Raw genomic sequence first — 10613 nt, forward strand, 5'->3', positions numbered from 1 at the left:
AGAACATACCACTGAGTCCTAACACCTCTTAAAATGTGCACAGAAAAATCACAAGAATGATGGCCTTGTTTATATAATTTTTACAAGTCCGCACTATGAATTATCCATCTTTTTAAAATTATGCTCTCGCCCGAGAGGTGTGGTTTTCCAAAGCACATGGTGGAATTTCTGGTTTATCCACTTCCCCCAAGCTCAGCTTGCTCACAGATGCAGTGCCCCTCCCCGTTTCCTTCCAAGAGGAAGACATTTACGACCCCCCTAATTTAACATTTGCCTGGGCCAAGGACAGTGCTTTGTTTAGTTTCCTGCAGTCCCCAGGTGCTCCTCCCCTGATTCAATCAGGGAGGTGTCATCTCCTTTTGGCAGGGGCAGCAGAAGGCAGCCAGGCCTGGGAACATAGCTGCTGATCAAGTTTCAACTCCTGTCGGGCAGTAGTTGCCGGGCAGAATTCACTCTCTTCAAGCCAGGCTTCAGCTAAATGTCACTTTGGTTCCCAGTTTCTCTTCATCCAAATCAAACTTACAATTTTTACACATGCAGCTAGAACGCTGATTCTAAGTTCAAAACTATGACATTTAACAGTTGTAAACTATGTGACACTCCACAGTAGGTCACTCATTTATTTTAAACATTTAGATTTTAGTGTCTTTCAGTCCAATTTCACTTCAGCTGCTGACATCCACAGCTCGGCCAGTTTTGTTATAAACATTGTTTTGGGCTCTTCATCTTTCCAGATTTTGTATGCACACAAGAATACATTCTGCCAAATGTCTGCTGGTGTTCAGTGAGATTTTTGAATATCTTGCAATGTTTAAAATAGGCATTTTTAGCTTGCATTTCAGAGAAACAAAGGTGATTTCAAAGCACTTTCTGAGCTAACCGGCACTCCTGTTTTTCCTTTGGCACACATTTCACCCATGGCACCCCTGGCCCATCACGCTCGCACTGGTGAGTCGCAGGTGAGGGGACATTTTGTTGTGCACAAAACTGCGCGGTTCTCCTGGTTCTGGGATAGAATGATGGGCGGCGACAGCTCATCCCCACATCCGCCCAGTCTATTGATTTAGTTTTGTTCTGGGATAGAATGATGGGCGGCGACAGCTCATCCCCACATCTACCTAGTCTAATAATTCAACATGGATCAAAACCCTTGACAGTCCACACCAATTTCAGGGCTCCGCCGATCAATTCATTGGATCAAGATAAAGATTGGAGGTATTATATTGAAATGCCTGAATAATGTAGCTCACATGTATTTGGTAGATAAGCTTAATTGTTATCAACCAAAATGGCCCATAAGATCAAATGACAAGTTCTTGTTGACTTTTCCTCCATCTCGATGTGTGTCTAGAGGAGACTGTAGATTTTCAGTGTATGGGTCAAAATTATGGAACAGTCTTCCAGTAGAGATCAGGAAATTGGAATCCTTGTCCCTGTTTCGAAAGAAATAAAAAACTCATCAGGTTTGAGGACACATGGCTAGGGATCATTAGTAGTTCCCACGAACCGGTTACCCACCGCTGATCTAGTTCTTAAGAGCTACGCCTAAATGCAATTTAATTTGTCATAGTAGTGCTATATAAATACCTCAATCAATCAATCTCGCACCCAGAAACGGAGGAAGAAGATTAAAACGCAATTGCATAAAAAAATCTGCGCAGGTTGGAAGATGGATATAAGATTATAGATTTTGAGGTTTATGTATCACCAGTTTTTCGTACAGGTGATCCTGATAGGTTTTTAAGTTGATACGTTTTGCCATTCTAAAATGCACATTTTGAAAAAAGGAAAATCAAAATGTCTTGCAGACAACAGGGGAGAAGGCTTCTGTGTTGCAAATGTTCGTTTTTGCACAAAATGTAACACTTCAAAAATACATAACGGATAACACACCCTAGCTTAGAATGTTGGTGTTAGCGTCCCCAGTTAAAAAATCGCCACATGTTTCCATTGCCCCCCTGAAGTCCCACGTGGGGTACTATACCTCCCCCCTCCCCTCCTCAGACCTTGAACCAGCATCAACCTGACTCGCCACTCTTACAATACCGAGTTCAATCCAGGCATACAGTGTGCGTCAGCAACACTTTCTATTGTACTTGGAGTGTTAAAAAAAGAATGTTAAAACAGCGAGTGTTGTATATCCTCTGTGGTTTGAAACAGATCGCTTAAAGTGTGGCTATTATATCGTATTTGTGTTATTGCAAAAGTTTCACACATAAAGGTTTTCACGGAAACTAATGATATGTCTCCAGAAATACCACATGAAATCCGGTGCACTCACATGAAAATTGCAGTTTTGCTTGATCATTAACCACAGACATCCATTGCCTGATAAATAAACATTGCATATATGCCTATTATTCCATTATGGTCGGTTTTAGAAGCAATCCGGCACACATTCTCTTTGGGGTCGGGACTTGGGGGAAGAATGAGGTATTTGAAGCCCTCTCTCTTGAATGTGCATTTATATATGGATTAGAGGGAACATAGTCTTCCAACTGGTACATGGAACATGAGGTCAAAATGGCCGACGCTGGATTCCCGCTGTTGATGCATGTGGCGGAGAGGGAGAAGCGGGAACACAACTTGGGGAAACAGGCACGGCACAAAACGAACACTTTGACAGTATACACCCCTTAAGTGGATAAAGGGAGATAGTAGGCCCTCTTGACAAATGAAAAAACCTTCATACATTTCCATTCCAGAGCCGGCCTTAGGCACCAGTCCTTGGTAGGCCTTGTGGTGTGTGACCCTCCCAAGTGTGTTGCCCCTTTAAGGGAATGTGTCCCTCCCATGTGTATTGCCCTTTTAACAAGGGCCAAGCTAATAAAAGTGTGGTGTCCCACAGGTGGACCTCCTTACGCTGCCAGCCAGCACTCACACTCACTCAATGATGGGGCCGACTCGGGAGCTGGGGTGCAACACCTCTTATCTTTATTTGTCCCAAACCCGAACTGCCGCTTGTGCGGTAACCCCGCCCCTTCCCGCCACGTGGGGCACAGCCCACTAAACAGTGACAATAGAAAGAGGACTGTCCCTCTTATCAACTATGAGGTAACGACACCACACCCTCCCGTCACTAAACAATTAGTTACGCCCTCAATCTATTTCTTCAATGAGGCGATGAGGTTTCCTCCTTATTCTCTGCGGTCGAAAGTCCACTCTTGCAGAGGGCCCGGCCCATGGCTCAGGGCCCAGGTCATTTTCAGAGTCCTCCCTGTCTCCCTCATAGGGAGCGTCTCGCTGGGAGAGAGTGTCATTCATGCTTGTGTCATTTGCGTGCTGGATGCCAGGCCTCCTCCTGAAGTGAGAGGAGTATCTCGTTATGGACCGACGGTCCCCCTCCGCGGTGATGAGTGATCCCCTTTTCTTGACAATGATGAGGGGTTCTTCACTGAAAGGAGCTACGTTTTTGCACTGTTGAGGTTTTCGGACCACTACCAGGTCCACGGGTACCAGGTCGCTTTCCTTGGCCCTGCGAGTGGTGTCAGCAGCCTGTTTTGAGGGTGTCTCTCATCCTTATCTCAGCGTCATCCTCGTATTGGTCTTCATCGGCAGCTGCATGAGGTAGCCGCGGTCTGATCATTCGTCCGAACATCATTTCTGATGGGGACTTCCCAGTGGTGCTATGTGCGGTGTTCCTGTAGTCTCGCATGAGTTGGTACAGCAATTTCTCGATGGGTTCTCCAGTGAGGCGCGCAATTTGTGTCGTGCGCTTGATGTTGCTCATAAACCTTTCTACTGTACCGTTTGCCTGAGGCCACAAGGGTGTTACCTTCCGGTGATGAAAACCCATGTATTCTGCGAATCTCTGGAAGTCTTGTCCCGTGAAGGGCGGTCCGTTGTCGGACTTAACTACTTTGGGTATACCGTAAATTGCGAACATCCGATCCAGTGCTGGGATGGTGTGATGTGCTGAAGTGGATGGAACTATCTGCAGGTCAGGATACCTTGAGTATTCGTCCACAGCTACCAAGATGTATTCACCCCCTTCCATGGGCCCAAAATTGTCGATTGCTATTTCTTCCCATGCGCCTTCAGGTAGAGCAGTCATGTTTAACGGTTCAGGTGTCGTGTGTGGTTTCATGATGGCTGTTGGGTGTCCTGACCCACGTTTAAGCTATCCTGCTACAACATTTGGTGCTGTGGGCTTAGGAAATTCAAGATGGCGGAAAACCCACATGTGCGCCGAAATCCAGGAAAGCTGCGCAGTTTGTGCGCCCACCAAAATGGTTGCCTCACTTGCCACCCACCAGTGCGAGAATGAAAGGCCGGGTTGCCATGAGGGAAATGGGTTGCCAAAGGAAAAACAGTAGCGCCGGTTAGCTTCAAAGCGCTTTAAAACCACCATTGGACTACCCGCACAGTAGTCTGAAACCATTGGGAATGGCAATGCTGATTGCCAAATGCAACCTAGAATTGTGGGGAATTCATTTCTTAAATCCCAAAAATGGGTGCAGTACCAGTACTCACCACTATCCAAAAGCCGGCGTTTTAAAACCACTCTGTGTGTTTTTCTGAAGGCAAGCAAAATGCCTATTTCAAACCTTGCAACATGTGCAAAATATTCACTGAACACCAGCAGACATTTGGCAGAATGGAGTTTTGTGTGCCTACAAAATCTGGGAAATGAAGAGCCCAAAAACAATGCTTATAACAAAAATGCTATGGAGTCAGCAGCTTAAGCCTAACTACAACTGGATTTAAAACCACCAAAATCGAAAATGTTAAATTAAATGAGTGACCTATGTTTGGTGTCACATGCCTTTGTAACTGTTGAAATGTCATAGTTTTGCGCTTAGAATCAGCATTCTAGCTGCATGTGTAAAATTACAAGTTATTTTAAAAGCAACAAAAAGTTAGCTGAAGGTCTGGCTTAAGGAACTTGATTTTGCCTAGCAACTACCCATCAGGAGTGAAACTTGAGTCACCACTGTGTTCCCAGGCCAACCTTCCTTTTGCTGCCCAGGCTAAGGATATGCCATCTATCTGATAATTGAATTATCTGTGCTTTGCAAGAGAGTGAACAAAGCCCTCTCCACTCAGGCAAAGGTTTTTTATTACAGACGTCGTAAAAAGTGGCTTCCTCCTGGAGAAGCTGGGAGGAGCACTGCCTGTGAGAAGCAAGCTGGCTTGGCAGAAACTGGAAAGACTGGTTTCTGTACCATGTGACCTGAAAAGACACACCCCTGCAGCAAGGATATGGTTTTATAAAAAGGGGGATAATTCATAGAGCGGACATGTGAAAATTTTATAAATGATACCATAATTCTTGTGATTTTTCTGCCCACAGTTTAAGACGTGGTAGGAACCGGTGGTATGTTCAGGGGGGTTTTAGCGGAAAAGTGGATATTACTCTAAATGTGTGCATGTTAAAAATCTGAAACTTCATCAGTTAATGTCCCTACCCCCTGCACACATGTATGTAAAGTTGGGTCCATGTCGGAAATTGAAAAAGCAGTTAAAAAGTCAATTATGTACACTCTTTGAATGCAAGCTCCGAGAATGAGCAGATTTGGACATAGACATGGCTAAATTCAGCCACACCATGTATATGTAATTTTAAACAAATGTGTACCTGTGCAAATATGTTTTTAGGTCAGATATAGATTGTGTGTAAAGTTGACAGGAGGAGTGGACTTTCTGCAGGCTGTAAAATGACATCAATCTGACTCACAGTTCAGTTTGCCAATCAAGCGGAGGAATGGAAGTTTGACCAATTAGAAGCTGAGAGAGAGGTAGGGTCAGTGATGCTAGAACACACCCACATTCTAAACACATAAAAGCAGACAGTCAGGACACATAGAGAGATTCATTTTTCATCTGCCGCTGAAAGCTCTGCCGGAAAAATCCATACTTACCTCCATCAAACTCCAGAAAGCCAAACTAGAGACTTCAATCTATCCAGAGCAGAGAGACCCAAAGAACCGGTGCCTAGCAGAGACCAGACCCCTGTGAGCAGTTCCAGAGGCCAGGCGCTGTGAGCAGAACCCGGAAAGACCTGACCAGACTGAAGTCCGTGACCAAGTCGCTTTCCTGTTCAAAATCTCTTGTGAGTACTTAGCAAAACTCAGAACACATCTCTTAGTTTAAATTCATCTAATTCAATCTATTTAACCTAAGTAGAACTGCCTCCTAGCTGTCACCTGTCATTCTAGCTGCAAAAATTTGTCGCTTGTCATTTTGAAAAAGTGTGCGTTTAAAATTTACAAAACCAAAAACGACCTTTACTAAATTACTCATATCTCCGCAACCGTTTGGGCTAGAGACTTGCAATAACTTTCATTTGGAAGCTGAGATCCCAGGCTTTTCTAGGACCCCAAAACGGTAGAGATAGTCCTTGCGGTTCCTTTGTAATAGCGCTCGGCGCATCCGTGAATTTTACCGCGATTTGCAATTTCTTCACATGTAAAAACTGCTGCTGTTTGCTTTCCATTGGCCAGAAATTCGTTTAACCTGCTAACTATCCCTGCATCATTGCTAGTGTGAGCCTGGACTAATATTAACTAGATACCACTCACCCTGAACCTCTATAAGGGAATTAAAAGCAAATTTAGCATATTTCTCATTCATTGCCAGCACATATCCAAGCATTGCCTGTGTTTTCAAAACTCCTATCTGTTTTCTGTTGTCTAAGCTTGCTGGATTGAACTGATTACATTGATTGCATTTCTGAGAACTGTGTGCTTTCCTCCCATTCCCTTGCATTGCATAAAGAGGGGGGGAGTGAATAGCCAGAGAAAAGTGATTACATTGTTTGGTTGAAATCATATTGAGTATTTTCTGTACTGCATTCATTGAATATTGCATCCACCTGAGCTTACATAAAGCATCCTCTACCACATTATACTTTTGTTCCTATTTACCAGTGTGTTACCTTATCCATTCATGTCAACTCATTAGTGATTATAAGAAGAGTGCTAGTGCCAGATTCTCCGTTGTTGATCTTTATCATATCAGATTAAGTGTGCTATTCAATTATTAATTTATTATAAAGTGGGATATATATACCTATTGTTTAAATTATCAAATAAACCTTTTAACTTGCAAAACAGAACTACTTCTTGGCTCAGTGGGGTCAGGGGGATTCCAAGAGAGGGGTGTTATACAAGGGTAGTCATCCAGAACGCATGAACTGGACCTAAAGATATATCAATAAGGGTTTTCATTCAGTATTCTAGACTAGGCGTTAACTTGGCTGTAGTGCTGAATTGAATCCTCTTACATGGCACAGGTGGGGCAGTTCTGGAGTAGTTCTTCCACGGCTGTGTCTAGTTGGGGAAACCAAGATCTTTGTCTTAGCATCCGCTTTGTGGACACAATTCCCCTGTGTCCTTCGTGTGCGAGTTTTAGCACCTTCTGTCGCAAGCTTCTCGGGATCACTATTTTTGTTCCCTTTAGTAGTAGTCCTTCCTCTGTCTTTGCGAGTTCTTCCTTTACAGCTAATAGGCATGTGATGTCTTGTTTGGTGTCATCATTCATTGCTTCGCGGATTTGTTTTGCTTGCTTCCATCGTCCTGTTTCTAGGCATCTTAGGATGGTCTGTATTCCTTGGTCTGTGTTAGACTCCCTTGTTATTTGATCCATGTCCAGTCCTTGTGGTGTGCTGCTGTGGATGACGTATCTTATGTACTGGTCGGCAATAGATTGTTCCGGTCCGCTCTTCTCTCTTGGGTGGCGGGAAAGGAAGTCCGCTGGGTTTTGTTCCTTCCCTGGCCGTTGTATAATCGTGAATTGATAGTCTTGCAGTCTAAGTGCCCACCTGGCTATTCTTGGTGGCATTTTTGCTTGTGGGTTTCCATAGATGAAGGTGAGTGCCTGGTGATCTGTCACAACTATGAAAGGTTTTCCGTATAGGAAGAGATGAAAATGTTTGCAGGCCCAGACGACCACCAGTCCTTCCTTCTCTGCCTGAGAGTAGGCTTGTTCAGTTTTGGAGAGGCTTCGACTGACGTAGGATACTATGTGCTTCTCCCCTCCCTCTTTGTCGTCCAATTGCGTAAGAATGGCACCTAACCCCACGGGACTGGCATCAACGATGAGTTCTGTGGTCTTCTTGGGGTCAAAATATGCCATGTTTCGGGCGTCGGAGATGCGGTCTTTAATGATTTGGAATGCTTCCTGGCACTTGGGCGACCAGGCAAACTCAGTGTTAAGTTTGGTGAGGGCTCTAAGAGGTTCGCTGATGGACGCAAAGTATGTATCTGGTGCAATAGCTGGCAAGTCCTAAGAATGATCTGAGGTCAGAGGTCGTTGTGGGCGGTTCAGCTTCACGGAGTGCGCTAACCTTTTCGGGGTCAGGCGTCATGCCTTTCTCCGAAAATATGTGCCCAAAGAATCTGAGTGTCTTCTTGCGGAATTCACACTTCTCTTTGTTGAGTGTTAGCTGGGCTTCTTCTAGCGCCATGCAGACTCTCATTAGCGTGTCATCATGCTGTTCCTGCGTCTGACCGAAGACTAGGATGTCATCGCTGTAGTTCAAGCAGTTGGGCACGTGTTTGATGACATTGTGAATTTCTGCCGCTGAAGATACTCCAAAACTAAGTCGCTTGTAGCGGCATAAACCTAGATGAGTGGTAAAAGTTGTTATGTATCTGGAGTTCTTGCTGAGCTCCAGCTGATGGTAGCCTTTGTTTAGGTCCAATTTGGAGAATATGGTCGCTCCATTTAAGAGGTGCACCATGTCCGTTATTCGAGGAGCTTGATGTCGTTCTCTTAAGATGGCTTCATTGGGTCTCCTCATATCTACACATATCCGGATGTCGGGGGAGTCCCTCTTAGGCACCAGCACTATGGGGGAGACCCATGGTGTGGGGCCTTCCGCTGGCTCAATGATGTCGGCTTCGAGTAGTTTGGTCAGTTCATTTTCAACTTGCTGTTGAATGTTAATGGGGATGCCCCTGTAATGTTGTGCCACTGGTGTGACACGGTCGTCAATGTGAAGTTCAATTTGTTTGCCCTTTAGTTTCCCGAGGCCTTTGAACAGTGTTGGGAAGACTTGTTCGATGCTTGCCGTTGGATCTACGTATTTGTGCACCATGAGGCGGTATAATATGTGAATGAGTCCCATCTCTATGGCTGACCGATAGCTTAGGATGCACCCGCTCTCGGTAGCGGCCTCTAGCACGTGCATGGGGATGTTTTTCTCATGTTCTTTGTATCGGCAGGATGCCATGAAAAACCCTTTGCATGCTAGTGGTGTTTTTGAGCCGTATGGGTAGATGAGGGCTCGGGCTGGCTGTAGGTGAGGAGCGTTTGGTATGCTTTCATATACTTCCTCACTGATCACGTTCACGGTTGCCCCTGTTTCTATTAGGAATTCGGCAGCTGTTTGATTGACTTGCATTCTTAGTATTGGGCTGTGTTCTTTTGCCGTGTTGTTTCCGAGGGCGTATAGATATCCCTTTTTCCGCGGTGTTTCTTGTTGTTTCTCCGGTCGGCGGGATCTCTCTTCCGATGATGCGCTTGACACGCTGTCTGACGGTGACTGTTCTATGAGGCACCTTACATATCTCCTGGGTCTTCTTCTTGTTTTTGATGGGGTGGTTTTGTTCTCCCTCCAGTCTCTCCTTTCTGACCTTCTTTCCGATTGTTCATCGTGGTGTCGGTGTCGCCCTTGTTCGTGGAGTTGGTGCGCTGTCCTGTGGTGATGGGTGGGCTGGTTCTGCTCCAGCTCCATTGTGGGTTTTCCACTTCTTCCGGCTCCTCTCATTTTGCTGCGAAATATCAGGCACACCGCCTTGTAGTGGTTGTCGCCGCCACATGCGGAGCAGGTCTGGCCCATGGCAGGGCACGTTCCTTCATGGGGGTATTCATGTCCACATCTGTAGCAGAAAGGGTCAGTGGTGACTCTCGCTGTCCCCTCCAACTTGTTGATGCTTTCTTGCTTGCCGTGCGTGATCTTTATGTCATCCAGACCTTCCACTTGTGCTGCGAGGGCAGCGTCTGATCTTGCTAGGCACAGGATTTCTTCTAGACTCCTCGGCTGTTGTAGTAGTCGTTTTCGGAAGAATGTGCTTTCGCACCCCACTATGATTTGCGACCTGAGGGCCTCCTCATTTGAGTAGTTGTTGAAATCACAGTGTTTCATTTTTTACCTTAGCCTCATGACAAAAGCGTCTATGGTTTCTCCCCTGTTCTGCTTGGTAGTGTGGAATACGTGTCCTTCATAGTCCACATTTGTGTGGGGTGTGAAGTATTCCGTGAGCGTTGTCTTCAACTTGGTGTAAGTGTCTATGGTGCCCTCCGGTATTTCGTCGAGGATGTCTCGCACGTTCGGACCTACAGCATGGTTTAGCAGGTTTAGCTTTTGTTCATCCTCTAGTGGTCCGGCCGCTTTTAGACATACTTCAAAATCCCTCAGCTATCTTTTCCGCCTGTCTCTGTGAGGTCAAAATTTGCTGGTAACTGGGCTAGAAGGCTGTCCGTCATCTTTTTGTGCTCTTGTCTGGCTGGTGTTATTGGGACTGTAAGTGACTCCCTTCGAGCTGGGGTCAATGAGACTGCAGATGACTCCCCTTCCGAGCCACTCATGGGTTAAACCCTACTCGCTTTTCTGACTTCTTTCGTGCCAAAATGTCTTAGGTGTGCGGTGGTATATGTACACCGCAAGG

The sequence above is a fragment of the Ambystoma mexicanum genome, chromosome 1q (genome assembly GCF_040938575.1).
Source record: "Ambystoma mexicanum isolate Mex_15411 chromosome 1q, UKY_AmexF1_1, whole genome shotgun sequence".
NCBI classification, from domain to species: Eukaryota; Metazoa; Chordata; class Amphibia; order Caudata; family Ambystomatidae; genus Ambystoma; species Ambystoma mexicanum.